The sequence below is a fragment of the Solanum dulcamara genome, chromosome 5, assembly GCF_947179165.1.
Source record: "Solanum dulcamara chromosome 5, daSolDulc1.2, whole genome shotgun sequence".
NCBI classification, from domain to species: Eukaryota; Viridiplantae; Streptophyta; class Magnoliopsida; order Solanales; family Solanaceae; genus Solanum; species Solanum dulcamara.
Window position 1 is genome coordinate 14209218 of NC_077241.1, and position 21043 is coordinate 14230260.

Consider the following 21043-nt stretch of genomic DNA (forward strand, 5'->3'; position numbering starts at 1 on the left):
GCTAAGAGTTACTTGAAAACCTTGTTGTAGTAATTTATCTGTAGTATTTTTATGAGTAAAGTAAATTTCAAGATTTTAAAGAAGTCTTTCAAGAAATAGTTCAAGGCAATTTATTTAGTTTTAAGGTTTGTTGTTATTTTTTATTTATTTAAATATGGGCAAAGCCCATTTATTGAATAAAAAGGAAAATCTACCTAAATATACATATTATTTTGTCATAATCTTTAAAATTTCCTATCATCTAAAAAAAATATTCAAAAATCTCCTCTCGGATACATTGTTCCCCTTTCGCTGATACATCTCTATCCCTCTTATTGATGCATCCCTCCCTCCCTCCTCTGATACATCTCTCCCCTCCCGGATATATCCCTCCCCTATGTATCCGAATGTCCTATCCTCTGTATGATACATCTTTATCCCTTCTCTGATGCACCCCTCCCCTGTGTATTTGGATGTCTGTTGATGTATCCGAAAGTCAAGTGATGAATCTGAAATTCATAAATTTTAAGTAATTTTTCTAATTTGAAAAAGAGTAGGAAAATGATGTAATTAGCTCTTAACATTGTGAGATTTATGTAAATTACATGAATAAAAAAGGTTCCAACATAAAAGACTTGGGCCCAAAAGTGACCCAAGCCCAAAACAAAATAAAAATCAGCAAAAGGCTGATAAATAAAAAAAATAAGAAAGGAAACTAACGGAAGGATCCTTCAAGAACTCACTGCAACACAACATCATCTTCGCAGAACATCCATGGAGCCCCGATGGTCATTATCTTTTCAAAGTAAACATGGCAGATATGTGTTGAACTTTGGTGGTATCCATTTGGGTGTTCATGTTATGACCCAAGCTAGGACCTAGGCGTGACACGATGATTAGAATCTCAAAGGACTCCAATCAAGCCTCTTAACATAGCATACATAAGGTAAATAAGAAATATCGAAAGAAAATCATCAATGTAAAAGATAAGACTCGAAAGTAGATGTCTCAATAAAAAGTAAATCAAAGCATAATCTCTTAATAAATGGGACAACATACTCATAGTTGTTTGACAAGCCTCTACTAGTCTAGACAGGGGCGTAGGACACGCCCTAGCTCACCCACACTTAAGATAAAGTCATGAAAGAAAGTACATGAACTCATGTCGGTTTCTCCCTCAAAGCATGATGACTCACCATTCAAAGTGATCAGTAATCAACTGAACTAGCCATGAGCAGGAGGATGAGAGTCGACCCCTATATTATGAGAAAGTGTAGGCATCAAAAGTATGCATTAATACATGGAATGCACTAAGTATATGAGAAGTATAGATGATCATGGGAAAAGGACATGGTAATAATGAACATATGATGCATGACCAAATAACATGAAAGCATGAAGTAAAACATGAGCAAAACATTTAATAAGGTCAATGCACCATAAAATATTATTTGAGAGCTTATAAGAAAAACAACCATTTTGTGGGGTATTAATCTTAAACGACTTTTAAGACTATGTGAGCTATAACATAGAATCTGATATAAATCCCATATCAAGAAGAGAGAGACTACTTGCCAAGGTAGACTTTGTATCATAATCATAATTATGTGCTATATATGGATCCACTAGCTAAGCCAATTAAGGCAATCTATGGGGGAAACGTAGTTTGGGACTAGGAGTTGCTACTAGAGACTCCCTTGCTAAGTCTCCACCACAAAGTCCTCTCGGTGCTAAGTTAATCCCAATGGAATAAGTAAATCATTTATCATTCATATCATTAGGAAAGACAATAATCAATATCAATCTACATTATAAAATATATCATAAAAATAGCTCCTTAAATCATGATTTCATAACTTGTTCATATAAACACTTACCTTTCTAAGCATTTAAATCATGGTTCCTTCATAATGTGAAAAAACTTTTCACGATTCATTCGTTCATACTTGAAAACATACTTGAAACATAATTCATAGCTTTTCGTAAATCATTCATAAAACCTTCATAAGTTCATGATCATAAATTCATAGTTCATCATGAAAATCATTGACATAATACATGAGTCTATGTGGAATCAATTTAAAATTATGTCGTCATGTGAATTCATGCAAAATCAAGTGAAATAATATCAATTGAATCAATATAGGAAAGACCCATGAAGAATTGACTTGAAACCCTTTGAAATTGAGTAAAATTGAATTAGTAGAATTGAGTTCTTTTCGGACCCAATGGATGAAAGGAATCCATTGGTGAATTCCCACATACCTAGAGTAAAAGCATAGATTAGTTCCTTCAGTTATAGTCCCTTAGTAAAGCTTTAAAATGAAGAATTATAATAGTTAAATAAATGAAAAAAGACCCAAATATCCTAGACATAAAAATTGATGGGGTAACTTCACTGACCACTATACAGTCTGTATAAACTACCATGAATCATATAGGCATCTGTAGAAGTGAAGGTGAACAAAGTCGAGGGGAGGGAGTCTTAGACGGAAGGTTGTGCGGGTCGTCTTGTGTTCCACGGGTCATAGACCCTATCATGACTCTTTCCTTGCCTTTCCCTTTTCCTGGTCACTTTTACGGGACTCTATATGGGCTTTGGTTCCTTTTATGGTCCGTATACCGTCTCCCTCTAAAATCTTCCTGTGGCCTTTCCTTCTGACAGGTCTACTGTCCGTAGGTCCTTATACGGACCGTATGACCATTCGTATAAAGTCACTTGCCATATAAAGTCACTTGCCATTTTACTTTTCCAGACCACTTCACGACAGCCTCCTACGGACCGTATAGACTTGTACGGTCCATAAAAGCTTCCGTCAAAGCTCGCACCATTGATTTTTTTATGAGAATTTTCTTATTCTTGACTTTCCAACTTTCGGGATCTTACAAATTAAAATCTCACGAGCACCATGAATTTGACTCGGTTGAAGACTTCTTCAGCTCAACTCATTTGCCATCTTCATTCTTCAAGGTAAAGACCAAATCCGCAAAACAAGTCAGAATCAACCTTAATTGAGAAAAAATAACTAATCTATCCCTAACTTATGTAGATTAAGCTTGAAAGAGCTGATACCACTGCATCTTAGTTTTAGATTTCAAAGGTATTCCCTTAACCTTGGTTTATTTACTCTTGAACATCATCAAAAGAGAAATTATTGAAAAAGTGAATGGGTGAAGAGGACTAAATGAATGTTTTCATCAAAGAGGACTCCGATCCTTTTTTCATTATTACTGTATGCTTGAGATCTCTCCCAATGATTAGATTCCTTCTCATGACTCAACCTACTAGGCCATGAGGGCACCTACTCTAACACCTAGATAGGAGAACCCTTCTACCCATTTTAAAAACAGTCCAAATGCAAAAATTATAAAAAAATATAAGAAATCTCTTTAGTACTTAATTAGTCATGAAAGTACAATGAAAGCCTTTGAAAACACAAGAATAATTTTTCCAAGATATTCAAAGAATAAATTGACAATAAGAAATTGGACATAACTTCAACCATAAGGAAAGAAGAAGTAGAAGCTGTCGGAGATCATCATCGTCTTTACCTAAGAAACATCATTGATCATGCAACTAAACTATGTCAAGTGGCATAGCAAGAATAGTATCAATATAAATAATACATAATAGTAGGCATCATTGGTCAATCTGAAATCCACCATATAATATAAGGTAAATAATTGGAAGAAAATATGAAATAAAAAAATGCACCACTCCAACTACACTAGCTACTACCAACACACTTGAGCTCAACCTTGTCTTATTCCGCTGCACCACTCTGATATTTATAGTACCACCCCCTTCACCTTCTATTGAGTTTCAAGACTAGCACTTATTTGATCATAGCCTAGCCCTTCTATCACATAGAGGAGTTTCTGAAATATAGGCCACTATTAACTTTATCTAACTAGTATACCATTTTTGCTCAAACTCTTATGTCAACACCCTGTCCTCTTGACTATTCAGTATACCACTTGCAAGACTACATACATAAAAATGATTTGGGACTTCTTTATACTGTATTTGCACTTGCCTTCTATAGAAAACCCTGACCAGCTATAACAGCCCTGCAATAGCCGGATTTATCGTGCCATAGCAGCTCACATGGAGTTAGAATCTCAAAAATCATCCTTCAGACCCTATTATCACCTGCATTAATAGGACCGCAACATAGTCCGACTCTAAGTTACCAAAACCTAACTTAACAACACAATCAACTACTCTCCACATGATCACACACAATTAAATACCTAAAGATTTGAAGTACGAACAAGTATCCATAACATACTAAAATAGATAATACACAATCACATCATGAATATAACATCACTCGGACTTCCAGTCCTTTACTTGAACCAATTTACACAATGAGAAAGATTGATTAATCACAATTGCCATAGTCAATCTGGTTCTCTCATAGAACTCACACCCAAATTGTTAGTGTATCGATGTGGTACCCGATCCCAAACATAGTTAATATACCAGCGTGGTACACGATCTCATTGTGCCGATGTAGCACCCGTTCTAAGTGTAATATGTCATACCCGATCCAAATATATCAGTATGGAACCCAATTCAAGTTAGTGTAAATGTATCAGTATGGCACCCGATTCAAGTTAGTGTACCAACATGGTACACTAACTTGAATCGGGTGCCATACTGATACATTTGGATCAGGTATAACATATTACACTTGGAACATATGCTATACTGACACAATGAGATCGTGTACCACGCTGGTACATTAACTATGTTTGGGATCGGGTACCATATTGATACACTAACAATTTGGGTGTGGGTTCTATGAGAGAACCAGATTAACTATGGCACCCGATTCAAGTTAGTGTATAGGTGTGGTATCCAATTCAATTATACCGGTATGGTACTTGATCCAAATGCACCGATGTGGTACCTAATCCAACATGAATTCACACATCACAATCACAACCATAATGAATAGGTACAAATACTTGCACAACTAAGTCACTAGATCCAAGTTAGTATATAGGTGTGGTATTCGATTTAATTATACCGGCATGGTGCCTGATCCAAATGCACCAGCGTGGTACCTGATCCAACATGAATTCACACATCACAACCATAATGAATAGGCACAAATACTTGCACATTAATTGTATGTAATTTGATCACAAGATGTCATTTTAATTCATGTTCCTCATTTCCCCTAATCATATATTATGCATACAATACTAGTGAAGTAGTTAACAAGCAAATATAATACAATCACAACCATAATACATATCCTTACGTTTGCACATAGTCATAGATCAGTATTGGACATCCTTATAGATACACTCTTGTTCTCAGGAATTACCAACCATTTCAGAAGAAGTTATTCAAATTATCAATCAATAACTAATCAACTACTCCTAGCTACCGAGAAGTCATACCTACATAACTCACTCGTACTCTGGCAATAATAACAATATATTCAGCTATTCAAACTTCCTGCTCGAAGGCCTAGACATGAAATCTCTCATTAATCTATAATATATTATGCAATGAAAACAGGTCTATAACTACTTAGTTAAGAAAACCTAGAAACCTAGCCTGGGCGCCAAGAACTGAAGGACTCTAGCATAATTTCTAACTTTCGAGAGGAGAATCAATGGAGGTAGGCCTGAAATCCGTGCATTGTAGCCTTCATTGCACTAAGATCCATTCTTTCCCTTCTTTCTAAGCCTATAATAGCTTTTTGAGGGTTTTTAGGGTTACCCACATCTATTTTACCACTAAAGAGGAGAAGGATGGTAAAAGAATTTGTGTTTCAAAGTTTCTGCCCCCAACGACCCCACTATGGCGCCCTAGATCTCACTATAGCGGTGCCGCTGTGGCAGGGTATGCTCTATATGGAATGACACCTTGGTTGGAAAACTTCTAATTTTATAAAGTTTCTCCATATCATGCCGATTATTTTCACCTGAAGCTCCTTTTTAGCTAACAACATTTCAGGTCATTTCACTCATTTCTCATGATCTTGTAACCTTCCTATGAATAGTTGCTTCTCTTGTTAATGTGCTACCTTTAATTTGAACCATGACTATTAAAATTTATGTTCTCGCATTTCTTTGTTCTGAGCTTTGGTTGACCTTGTTTGTATTTCTGTATTATTTTTCTACTTGTGTTGGCAAATCCTCATCAGATAAAAACTAAATTAATGTACCTGCAAAACCATACACAAGATTAGTTTAAAAAATCATCCAAGTTATTGCCTTCTCTAAAAGTGTGTCTCACCACCACCTCTCTATTATTCTGAACACAATAAATCAAACCATATTTGAATGCTTTCAACTCAGTTTCTAAAGCATCACACAAAGAAAACCTCTCAGCTTCAGCAAACACCAAATTACCCACATTTTCTCTCACACAAAAAGCCTTTGAACTACATTTATCCTTGTACCTACTAGAACCATCAGTGTTACACTTATACACCCCTACAAAAGGGAATATACATTTAATCACCTTACAAGAGATAATAGGAGTTTAAGATTCTAAAAATTGAACTATCTAGGGTCTAAGACTCCACATTGAATTTCTAGCAGTAGATCGATAATCATAAAAGTATTTGTGATTATTTTAGAAGAAATAAAACAAAAGATATGGTAGAGAGAGTAGGCACATTAGTAAGCCAAGGATATCTAGTAACAATCATGGAATAAATATTTCTATTTATCTCCCTCACCATGACATTCTTCCTTCATATTTTTTAATATTCCTTTTTTTTAAAATTTACCAAATGACAAAAATTGAAAGAGCTCTAAACACAGAATTCAGTTTAACAACACAATCAGCACTCCACCATTTATCTAGAATATGTTTTAGCTGAACAAAATGATCCTGAATTCCATTTGCTCCTGCAAATATTATCCATAAAGAATTGGAGTCAGTGCAATACACAAATAGATAGTCAAAGGTCTATTGTACAAAATTTGAGTAGCAACAACATTCCATAGAATTTGTTATTCTATTTCTCACCAAAACCTCTCCTATAAGAACTATTTGAAATCATATCCTCCAAATTAGAAAGGAGATTCTAAGTGGAATACCCTTTTCCCATATGTTCATTATACCAAACTGCTTCCTCTTTCTTTGTCTAACAATATTCCAAGCACTACTTACTGTGAATTTTCCTTTAATAGTTGGCATCCACCAAAGCTTATATTTTTCCTCCAATAGTATAACAGTACACATGACAACAACCACATGATCACACACTTCTTTATTCAAAATCTCAATCATCACATTCATATTCCATCTATCATTCTCCATGATCTGATAAACATCTTCAAATCCTTCTATATATCCATGTGAAATAGGCAAAACATAGTGAAGAGTATCTAATTATGTCCAATTATCATACCAAAGACTAGCATGACCACATCTAGGTTCCCACTATATCTCTTGACCTATCTTATCTTTGACTTGCAGGATCAACTTCCATACTTGAGACCCACCCTTTTATTCAACACTTTGTGGCTTGTGTCTTTTACAATACTTGTTCCATAGGAAATTAGACCATAAGAAAATTTTGATCCTTAAATTCCACCAAAGTTTGGCAAAGAGTGCCTGTGAAACATCAAATAGAGACCTAAATCCTAGCCCTCCTTCTTCTCTTGGTAGACACATATCTTCCCAAGCTTTTTAGTGTTTTGCTCTTCCTTCCTCCTTAAAGTTTCATAGAAGTTTTGCAAAACTTATATGGATATCACATATGATACATTTAGGAGGTGTGATAAAAGATAGTAGATAAATTGGCATACTTTGCAATACATGATTAATTAGCACAACCTTACCTCCAAAGGATAACAATTTACTCTTCCAAAGTTGTAGCTTATTCTGAATTTTTTTAATCAATTATGCAAAATTAGTTTCCTTCTCTTGGTATGTCCTATAGTACATCCAAGATAAGTTAAAGGAAACTTACCCCTTAGAAAATCAGTAGTCTCCTCCACCACCTTCACTGATTTAGTAGCAGCCTTATTGAACATGTAGAAAATGCTTTTTTTCTTACTGATTTCTGAGTAGACTGGTTCTCATATTCCTGCAACACGTGCATTATCAATGAAAGAATATTCTTTTCTTCTACAGCAAAAATAACGGTATCACTTGCATAAGTAAGATGATTTAAATTATCACTCCATCTAGGCATTTCAAAAACATGAAAGTCGTTGTGATAAAACAATTGATTCAAGGTTGTGGATAGAACTTCAGCAGACAAAATAAATAAAGCAGGTGATAAAGAATCCCTCTGCTTTACCCTTTTTGTAGCATAAAAAAATCAATGAGCATTCCCTTTTATAAGGATATAGTACTAGTTATTAGCCGCAATTCTCCCTATCAAATCAAGAATTAAGCCATCAAAACCCATTTGAGATAAAAATTCTCTTTAAAAACTTCCAATTCACTCTATCATATGCCTTTGTCATGTCAAGCTTGATCACCACATTTGCAGGTTTGGCCCTCTTCCTTATATCAGTAATAATTTCTTGAGTCAAAAGTACATTCTCAACAATATTCCTGTCTTTCACAAAATCTTATTAGTTTTGAGAAATTAACATTGGTAAGAACCTCTCCAGCCTGTCATGAAGAATTCTGAAAATAACCTTGTTAATAAAATTACTTTAGCTAATTGGTCTTAAGTCTGAAAATGTTTTAATAAAGTTCTTTTTAGGCAGCAAGACCAAATTAGTATGAGTAATTGATTTAGGAAAAGTACGACCTTGGTAAAAGGCATGCACCACACTAATAATATCAAGGCCCACAATGTCCTAACAAAATTGAAAGAAATGAAGGTAAAGCAATTAGGGCCACATACACTGTCTCGGTTTAACTTGAACACAATATTTTTAATTTTCTCCACCTCTGGTATAGCTTTAAGCAAAGCATTTTCATCTTCTGAAATTTAAGGCTGCAAAGGTTGTACCAATGAAAATTTTCATCAACATCAATCTCAGAAAACTATTCTAAAAAATAGTTTAGAGCTTCATTAGCAACATTATCATTTTCTTCTGCCTAGGAACTATCAGATTTCATGATTCTCTTAAGAGAGAGCCTTTCTTCTTCCCTTTACCAAACAATGAAAGAACTTAGTGTTCTTTTCCCCCTCTGCATACCATTGGATTCTTGCCTTTTGTCTCCAAAACTCCTCTTCATTGTGCAAATATAGTTTATATTTAGCCTGAGCTTGTTGAAGAATCATCCTATTGGATGCAGAAGGAAACTCTTCAAATAACTCTTCTTTTAATTTAATAATCTCCTCCCTTATCAATAGCTGCTTAAATATATCACCAAACTTGTTCTTACTCCACTTAGTCAAAGCTAACTTGGTCTTCTTCAATTTCAGCTTGCATTGCACAAAGACAACACCAGATACCTCAGATTCCCAACTCTTCTGTACCACTTCCTTAAAATCAACATTCTCAGACCAAAATTTTTAAAACGTAAAAGGTTTAATAAAGACTTTGAGTTATGCCTCCATAGAAAATAAATAAATGAGCATGATCAGACCCTGTTCTAACCAAATATTATATATCCACATTACCAAACATATCCAACAGAGCCTGTTTAATGGCAACCCTATAAAGTCTCTTAAAAATACATTCTCCATCTGCTCTACCATTCCATCATGTAAAAGAACTACCCAAAAATTACAAGTCAAAAAGCTCACAAGAATTGATACAAAAAGCAAAGTCCTCATATTCTTGTGGGTAAATACGAATTCCCCCAATCTTCTCCTAATCACTCAAAAAAATATTAAAGTCTCCACCAACCATCTGAGTCATTTAGTTGTAACCAATAGGGTATAGATATTTCCATAAGCTTAGTCTTTCTATTGAAAAACACTTAGCATACATCAAAGTAACCAATAATTGATTATCATTGTCAAGTGTTAATTGTAAGGTCAATCATTGATCAGAATTAAATAGAAATCCTACCTGAATATTGTCATTCAGAGATATCAAAATTTGACCATTAGTGTTATAGTTTACATACTGCATGCCCAATCTTCTTTTGAATCTTTGAATTTTCCTAGTGTCTTGAAATGTTTCCATCAAGGCAACTAGGAAAAATAGATGATGTCTAGTTAGCATTTGAACCCTATGGAAAGCATTTTAGGGTCTAACAGACCTATGTTCCAAAATAAGGCTTTGTAATTCATTTAACAGTTTTTCCTACCCTTTTGGCTTGAGTCCTTGTTAGCTTTAATTTAGTATCCTTCCTTGGTTTACCTTTCTTTAATTTTTGCAATGATTTTGGTGATAATCCAACTTCCTAATAAACTTGGTCCTCCAGAAGACCACCTTCCATTTATTCTTCACCATCTTCAATTAGTGCATCAGTATTTTTCACAATTTAGGTGTCACCTTTTGTGTTTGTGACTGCCAACTTTTGTATACTTTGATGTAAAACTATAGCATGTAACTTCTCAATAGGAGTGTATTTTTTTATCATATTTTAGCTACAGATGCATTAGTTAAAGTACTGATCAATTGTTGTTCTTCTTCCTGATCAGGTACTACTTCATCTGATTTTCCAGTTCCATTTCTATCTGCAGTATCTGGTTGTGCTCCCCTTCAAGAGGAATTCTTCCTTCAAGCAAAGCCATAACTTTAAGAGGTTCTTCATAACAAACATTCCTTAACATCTCCCTATTATCATATACTTCTAGATTATCACTTCTCACAATTGTTGTATCAGATTTTCCACCCTATTGTTATCATCATTATCTTTGTAGAAATCTTTTGCAACATAACTATTCTAATTTACTTCTTTTTGATTGATAGATGCATCCCTCTATTAACTTAACTATCTAATTCATCAATCTTGGGAATATCTTTAGTTATTGCCTCACTTTCCTTTGCAATCTTTATGTGTTAATCTAGCTTTTGCTGCTCTATATTATTGTTGTTGGTACTCACACCCATCTTTTTTTGTTGACCACAAAAGGATTTGGTGACCCAGTCTTTGATGGATTTCTTTTGATGATTCTGCTGAATTTACTAGCCCATAATCTCTGGATTGTGTTGCTTGTTTGTTTCTACTTTAGTATATGTATTACTGTAACACTTTGTACTATTCATACTTAAGACCAAGTCCAAAAATCAGAGATATGTTCAAAAGAGCAGTGCCAGTAATGGAAATGAGTGTCGCATATGATATGTATAATGTTCTATGAGTTGTAGGGATAACTCGTAGACCCCCATCTAGACTTAGAATTATTATAAGTGTTGGATCACCCTACGAGCCTAAGTTGATGAATCGTTAAAGGGACTATGACCTGTAGAAGGGATTCGTAGACCCTGTGATGCAATTCCAGTAGCTCAAGAAATTGTACCTGAGTTGTACGATTTGATCCTACAACCTGTAAGAAGTGGCTCGTAGACTCCACCTTCAGAAGAAGCCTCACAACCCTCCCTACAAGTTATTAGGATGACCCGTCTAAGAGTCGTATTCATAGGCCAATGTGTGCAATTTCTAGAATGTCTAGGGTTTTGGACAAGGCTTCTACAACAGGTTTTCTATGATCCGTAGAAGACTCTACGGTCTATAAAGTTCCCATAGATGGTCTAGAGTCAATTTTAATGAGGGTTAGTTTGGTCTTTTTTCACCTTTTCCAAACGTACCCCAAGCCATTTTGGGACTAAAATTAGCTCCTTATAAGTACCCAAATTTTTTTTCTCTCATTAACACTTAGAAGCTTTTGAGAGAAAGAATTGGAGAGAAGGAGAAGTTCGTCCACATTCCCTACATGCGAGTTCTACAATTTTTGACTAGATAATCGTTATTTCAGGTATGTAAGGCTATCCTAGCATTGGACTAAGTTCGTCCACATTCCCTATATCCTCATACTGTCAAGTAAAGTTGAGTTTTGAGTTTCAATTCCAATAAAATATATTTTTGAGTATCTATAGAACTTCTTAACAAATTCTAGTATGTATAATTTTACTATACTTTGATGAGTAGAATGTTTGAGGTTATGGATTCATGTTTACATTTACATGAATCCCTTGAGTTTTGCATTAATTATTTCATGCATTGTTTGATGAAGAAAGAATGATTATTTTCATCGTTTAATTGAGAAATAGTTGAGCATGAGTTGAGTTGAAGAACTCTATTGATGTCTATTTGCAAGTATGCGTGTTAATACATTTTAAACCTATATTTTTGAGATTGAGTTGAGAATTTAATGTATGCTTAAAATGCATTATTGAGATGATATTTACCTATCCTTAAGAGAAGAGATGAGATAAGAAACGATGATGTAAATTGATGTAAAGGCCCAATAAGACTAGATGAGATGCATTTTGAGTATTTTACTTACTTGATGTATATGAGTATATTAAGTATCTGGGGAGTAATATTGAGCACCGACTTGGACAAGAGTTTAGATAAACCAATCCCCATAAACTACATAGCCACATAGGATAGGATCGTACCATTCATTCGAGCGACTGCTCATAGTCCCAAAAGAGAAATTTTTATATGGATCTAGTGATGTGGCGTCCCTTACCCAGGAAAGGTATTGGATGGTTATGGCAATGACATCACTTCATTGTATCATCATTACCTCATAAGTGATGATTGTCTATTAGAGGGACTACCTAAGAAGTAAAGTATTATATTTTTATATACTGAGTTGCATTTAATTATCTAGAGCATTGTCTATTTTATTATATTGCATGCTTTATTGGGTTGAACTATTTTCGGAGTTGAGTATCTTGATTTAGTTACTTTCAGCCATTTTATATTCCTTACATTTCATGTACTAACGTCATTCGACCTGCATAATTTTATGATGCAGATACATGTGTTAGAGATCATCAACAGGTGCATCGTTAAAGATTTACCTTCTTGAGATTTTGGTGAGATCTTTTTGCATTCAGAGGCGCTCCTTCATTATCAGTTTATCTTATTATGTTAGTTCTTATGAGGTAGTCATGGGCTTGTCTCGACACCTTCTTAGTAGTTAGTGGAGACTTCATAGACTGAGTAGAGTGGAGTCATGATGAGTCTATCAGAGTCTGTTTTAAATTACAACTTTCATTATTGAGATATGATAATGAGTTACATCTTTATATGAGAACTTCAATTTATTATTTAAAAAATGATGAGTATATATATAATAGGAGACGTAAAAGTGTCTACGTGACAGCACCACAGAAAAAAATTATGAATTATTAAAATTAATTTAAAATCAATAAAAAATTGCAAATACTTGAAGAAAAAGAACTAAAGAAATGGTAAATATCTAATTTTTACTATTAGTAACCGTATGGCACCACAACTCCCTTGAAAAAAGGTGAACTAAATATAAAAGGAGAGGCGACTAGCACACGTTTCGGCCACAGTTTATTTCAAAATTTCAGTATTTATAAAATCAATTTAAGAAATAATAAATATAAAGAACCAGCTCATAATATATCTATTAATATATAATTAATAATTAATATTTATAAAAAATGAATTTCATTATTTAAAAAATCAATTTAAGAAATAATAAACATAAAGAACCAGCTCATAATATATCTATTAATATTTAATTAATAATTAATATTAGGAAAAATTAACTCCATCAAATTTTTAGTTAGAAAATATTTTCTTTTAAAACCTTACTAACTTCCCACGTTTTGTTAAAGAAAATAAATAAATATTTTAACTGTCAAGTTTAATCCTTTTAAAAATCTCTAATTCAAAAAACACTTCCCTAGCAGTAATATAAATGCACCCACCAACTCATTTTTAAAAAAAACAATTTTAAAAAAAAAAATCAGTCACCAAAAAAAATTATCAGTTTTAAAAAATAAAATTTAGCACTTATATTTTTCTTTGCACAAATTATTTTAAAACAGAAAATTAAAAAAAAAAAAAACTGTCATTTCAATTTTCAAGTTTGAAAATCTGAAACTGTACATAATTGTTGGAGTATTTAAACTTTTTAATTATCTTATCCTTCTTCAAACCAATCATTCATTGAATTCAACCTTCAACATCTACTTTCAGTTTCCTTCCATATTTTCTCATTCAATTTCAATGGCACCAAAGGCATAGAAGAAGCCCGCCTAAAAGAAGAAGACCACCGTCGCCGCGTAGAAAGCTTCATCGGAGAAGAAATCGTCACTGTTCGCGACCCAGGATTCTATTTTTTCATCAATCCAATCCCCGTGATTGAAGTGAAAGTTGTTTCTTCACAAATACTACTACATTGCAGAACGAGTCACTTCCATAGTGTATCCGCCTTCAAGCAATCCAAAGGTATGCATTCAAATTTTAAACTATGAATAGTAAAACGAAAATGAACGGGCACAAAAATAATTTTTTTTGCAATTTAATTTCTATGGTGGAGAAAATAATTGTTACGATAGAAAAGTAAGTGAAATCATACTATTGTTACTGAATTTTTTTTTGGTGTTAGGTGGTGAAAAAAGAGATGCAAGAAAGGAAATGATGACAATGGCTTTAAGGACAACTGGATTGTTTTTACGAAGAAGACGAATAAGTGGACGAAGCTCGATTGTCGTATGTGTGGGAAAAAAGAAGATTCAAAATGGTGAATTGCTCTACGACAATAATTGTTGGGTTTAATTGATAGGTTGAATGGGAAATTGAGGGAAAAAGAAGTGGAGAGGAAATGATATGTTCTCTCTTATTTTATTAAATAAGCTTTGGTCCCACATAGGTGGTGGAAATGAAAAGTCTCTTATTTAAAAATAGAAGCACTCCTTCATGTTGCTAAAGGGTCAAGAAGAGGGTCTCCCATCGCGCCGTCGTCGTCGTCACTCGCTCGGCTCGGCTACGGCTACGGCTACGGCTACGGCTACGGCTACGGATTCAGATTCAGATTTGGATTTGGATTTGGATTTGGTCAATTGATATGAGTTCTCTCTTATTTTATTAAATAAGCTTTGGTCCCACATAGGTGGTGGAAATGAAAAGTCTCCTATTTAATTCGGATTCGGATTCGGATTTGATCAATTGATATGATTGATTGATAATCTTTTTGGACCAAATTTAAATTCTTCCCGGATTAATTTAAAATTTCCCTCCGTTTTTTCCAACGGATTTTTGAATGGTTGCAACCTTGTCCGAAAAGTTGCATTGGATTTGGATTTGGATTTGGTCAATTGATATGAGTTCTCTCTTATTTTATTAAATAAGTTTTGGTCTCACAAAGGTGGTGGAAATGAAAAGTCTCCTATTTAAAAATAGAAGCACTCATTCATGTTGCTAAAGGGTCAAGAAGAGGGTCTCCCCTCGCGCCGTCGTCGTCGCTCGCTCGCTCGACTCGTCTACGGCTACAGCTACGGCTACGGCTACAGATTCGGATTCGGATTCGGATTCGGATTCGGATTCAGATTCGGATTCGGATTCGGATTTGGATTTGGATTTGGATTTGGATTTGAATTTGGATTTGAATTTGGATTTGGATTTGGATTTGGTCAATTGATATGATTGATTGATAATCTTTTTGGACCAAATTTAAATTCTTCCCGGATTAATTTAAAATTTCCCTCCGTTTTTTCCAACGGATTTTTGAATGGTTGCAACCTTGTCCGAAAAGTTGCAAACCTTCTCAACAGGCAAACCTTTTCCCAACAGGTGCCTTTTCTGAAAAGGTATAAACAGTCTATATATATCTGTAAAATCTTCAGAATGTTCCATACGAAATTCTGAACATACCATCTTCTTCTTCTTCTTTTTGCATTAATTTTTCCAGATTCTGTGTTTTATTACCTTTACTTGTTGTTACTGGTTTTAATATTTACAATACAGTTTATTAACAATCTTAAGGAAATTATTCCCCTCAAAGTACCCGAGGTTTTGGAATTTTTCCTCCCAGGATAGAACGATTTACTCACCAAAGTAGAGGTACTGCAAATCTTTGATGACAGCGAACCACTTGAAGGATGTATATCACACAATTTTAAAGCTGCAATGTCTTCTTCTGATTCAGCATTTTGGAAAGAGGCAATCAATAGTGAGATTCAATCAATTTTGAATAACCATACATGGGAATTGGTTGATCTTCCTCCTGGAAATAAACCTTTAGGATCAAAATGGATATTTAAAAGGAAAATGAAAGCTGATGGCACTATTGATAAATATAAGGCAAGACTTGTGGTCAAAGGTTATAGATAAAAAGAAGGTCTTGATTACTTTGACACATACTCGCCGGTAACAAGAATAACATCTATTCGGGTGTTAGTGGCACTTGCAGCTGTATATGGTCTTGAAATTCATCAAATGGATGTTAAGACGGCTTTCTTAAATGGAGAATTGGAGGAAGAAATTTACATGGAACAACCTGAGGGTTTCATAGTTCCAGGTAAAGAAAGGAAAGTGTGCAAACTTGTTAAGTCACTTTATGGACTTAAACAAGCACCTAAACAATGGCATGCAAAATTTGACCAAACAATGTTGGCAAATGGATTTAAGATTAATGAGTGTGACAAATGTGTTTACATTAAAAATACTCCAAATCATGAAGTCATTGTTTGTTTATATGTTGATGACATGTTGATAATGAGTAAAGACATTGCCAATATAAATGCTACGAAGCGTATGCTTGCTAGCAAATTTGACATGAAAGACTTAAGGGTTGCTGACTTAATCTTAGGAATTAGGATCCATAAAACTCCACAAGGTCTAGCATTATCACAATCACATTATATTGAAAATATACTTGATAAGTTTAAATATTTAAATTTCAATGTTGCAAAAACTCCAATTGATGTAAGTTTTGCACTTCAAAAAAATAAAGGTAAAAGTGACTCACAATTGGACTATGCACGAGTTTTGAGAAGTTTAATGTATATTATGAATTGTACACGACCAGATATAGCATGTGCTATTAGCAAGTTGAGTCGATTCACGAATAATCCTAATCAAACTCATTGGATGGCAATGAAACGAGTCTTGGGGTATTTGAAACACACCCAAAACTATGCTTTGCATTATAATAAATATCCCGCAGTAATTGAGGGATATAGTGATGCAAACTGGATCACCGGATCATCTGAAGTTAAATCCACAAGTGGATATGTTTTCACTGTTGGTGGAGGAGCAGTGTCTTGGAAATCATCAAAACAGACATGCATCGCCCGCTCTACAATGGAGTCTGAATTTATATCTTTAGACAAGGCTGGTGAAGAAGCTGAATGGCTTCGAAATTTTTTGGAAGATATTCCATTTTGGCCCAAACCTTTGGCACCCATATGTATACATTGTGATAGCCAAGCGGCAATAGGGAGGGCAGGAAATGTTATGTATAATGGAAAATCGCGTCACATTCGACGGCGACACAATACTGTTAGACAACTACTCTCTAGTGGTGTTATCACTATTGACTACGTAAAGTCAAGAGATAATATATCGGATCCACTAACAAAAGACTTATCTAGAGAGGCTGTTGAAAGATCATCGAGGGGAATGGGGTTAAGGCCTAGGACAAGTCAACATGGCGGTAACTGTACCTAGTAGACTGGAGATCCCAAGAACTAGGTTCAAAGAGATCAAACAAAGTTATGATTGACGGTTCAACATTGTCAAATAACTCAACCCATTCTCGTGATGATGACAATGTTCAGAAACAAAGGATAAAACCTTAAGGCTTTTAATGAGTTAATAAAGCTTTAAAGGTTTTTTAATGATTATCTAAATCTGACGGAAAATAACTAGATAGTGTGTCTATAGGACTACACGTTTAGAAATCACCTATGTGAATGTGAAGTATAAGCCGCTTCAAGGGGAATGACAGTAAAGGCCCATTCTCTATGCATTCACGAAACCAGGCGGTGTTCATGGCTGAAACGAACACAACCGTGAGAACCATAGATGGTTGATGATTGATTGTGTGACTTATGTTGTCTAGTTATACAACAAAGTTCGACGGTTCAAAGATATCGCATCTACCGATTGATCGAGTATATCCTATATAAGTTCACTATGGAAAGTTCAAAGGGAAACCTACTTATCCAGATGCAATTAATCTTCGCTTGTATATCACACACTTATCCATGCATTCCTTTATCTTGTAGACATTCCCCATTCATGTGGGGAATTGTTGGGTTTAATTGATAGGTTGAATGGGAAATTGAGGGAAAAAGAAGTGGAGAGGAAATGATATGTTCTCTCTTATTTTATTAAATAAGCTTTGGTCCCACATAGGTGGTGGAAATGAAAAGTCTCCTATTTAAAAATAGAAGCACTCCTTCATGTTGCTAAAGGGTCAAGAAGAGGGTCTCCCCTCGCGCCATCGTCGTCGTCGCTCGCTCGGCTCGGCTTCGGCTTCGGCTACGGCTACGGCTACGGCTACGGCTTCGGCTTCGGATTCGGCTTCGGCTTCGGATTCGGATTCAGATTCGAATTCGAATTTGGATTTGGATTTGGATTTGGATTTGGTCAATTGATATGATTGATTGATAATCTTTTTGGACCAAATTTTCTTTAAATTTTTAATTAATTAATATTATTTATTTAATTAATTAAGTGGAAAAAATCCTGACCCGCGACCCGCGACCCGTTTCTTCCCGGATTAATTTAAAATTTCCCTCCGTTTTTTTCAACGGATTTTTGAATGGTTGCAACCTTGTCCGAAAAGTTGCAAACCTTCTCAACAGGCAAATCTTTTCCCAACAGGTGCCTTTTCTGAAAAGGTATAAACAGTCTATATATATCTGTAAAATCTTCAGAATGTTCCATACGAAATTCTGAACATACCATCTTCTTCTTCTTCTTTCTGCATTAATTTTTCCAGATTCTGTGTTTTATTACCTTTACTTGTTGTTACTGGTTTTAATATTTACAATACAATTTATTAACAATAACATTAACGAAGGATCACCCAAATTATCACTGATAGGTAAACATAATGTTTTTTAAATGATTTTTAATTATAATAAGTTGACACTCTTATTAAAAAAACAAGTGTCACGTAAAATGAGCAATATAGTTGTCTATACCATTAATTTAATTTGAAATTGTTGTTGAATTTTATTTGGTATAGCCAAAGACACGTAAGGTTATACATCAGTCATGTATTTATTTATTTTCCTTCAATATTATGCTTCCATTTTTTTGTAGTTAATATATGTTTGAACTATCCATGTTTCGTTTTTTAACTTTGCATATCCCGCATCAGAAAAATATTCCTACGAGAAAGTTTCGATAGATAAGAATTCAAAATCGGAGATAACAAGAAGATGGTTATTCTGGAAATTGTTATTAGTTCCTGATGTCATTTAATGGTTAGAATTGATAAAGTTTTTTGATTTCTTATGTTTCTCCAACATTTTTTGGATGCAAATCTAGATTAAAAATATTATTATATTTAACTTTTAAAGATTCAAAAATTTATATGAATTGGACTAGCTTGTGACTACCATAATTTTATTTATCAAACGAACTTTATGATTATTAGTTCAACAGTCTCTCACTACTACTAATCTAATACATGATTGAATTGATATCTATATTAAGAAATGTGGCAAGTTATTAAAAAAGTCGCACAGTTATGTAAGGATGTGAAGTAATGAATAATAGCATAGCTATAGGCAAGGATAAAACTAGATGTAAAATTATAAAATTTATAGTATAAAGAAATTGAAAGACATGACTTTTATTTAGATGAGAAAGTATTTTTTTTAATTATAAGAAGCAAAGTCTAAATCATGTCACTAAACACTCTATAGATAATGAACTCAATTAACATTCAAATATAACAATTTAGAAAACTCAATTTCTTATGACATGTAACACACTCAAAAAATAATCAAAGTCAAACTAGCGAAAAGTAATTAAAATACAGTATAAAAAATGTATAAAGACATGGTCATGGCAGTAAGATAATATTTTGAAGTAATTTTGATAATAATATAATAAAGTATTTAGATAATACACATATTATTACTCTCTATGTAAATTTTAAATTGAAAACATGTTAACAATAAAATAAACATTACAACAATAAAGAAAAGTACGAGTAAACAAAATAAATATATCTATTTTATATTAATAAGAAGAGCACGTAATTTAATTAAGCTAAGGAATAAACTAATAAAAATCAATATTAGAAAATTAATAATTTTAAATAGTGAACACTATAATAAAAAAATGTGAAACCTAAAAGTTATTTGATAATTATGTGATTAGATTATGGAGGGATACAAGGGAGAGTACATTTAATTGAGGAACAATATAATAGTTGAATTTTTTTATGTTATAAGATTTAACATGCTTAAACACGACATTGTAATTTGAAATAATTCAATAAAAACATAAATTTTAATCTAACTATTTAAAATAGAAAAACAGTGAAAAATGACAATTGAACTTTTTTTTGTAACAATGTTACTACAAATTAAGTTCACGTGTAACGATCTTTGTAAGACTCAAAATTGACATTTAATTAGACAAAACGAGATGCTAAGAGTTCACAAAAGACTTATGCAACTCATATTACCTCATTAGACTCACACAAACATGTCGTTCATCAATACACAACAGATTTAGATTGACAAAAAATGCGATATAACAATCGCATAATAAACTAGACGTGCCTGAGAAGATAATTAATTTTCCTATCACAAGTGCAGCCATGACAGTTGAAATCTTCATCATCACTATCATCAACAGGCCAACCATTCCTCCTAAGGGGATTTTTATGAATAAGGCTTAAAAGTAATTGAAAACGTGTGAAAACTTATGGTCAATGCAGTATAAAACTTCAAAGTAAATCTCATATCTTTAACATTCAACTTGTGTGGGATAAGACCTTTAATAGACATCTTAAGACCATGCAAGCTATAACATGGAATCCGATGTAACTTCCACATCAAAAAGAGAGAGGCTACGGTCTGATGCTTGTGAGGAGAGTTTCCAGAAATTAAAGACCAAACTGACCACCGCTCTTATTTTCACTTTGCCCGATGGAACAGAGGATTTTGTAACCTATTGTGATGCGTCTAGAGTTGGTTTGGGATATTTGTTGATGTAGAGGGGGAAAGTGATAGCTTATGCTTCAAGACAGAAGTAGAAAGGAAC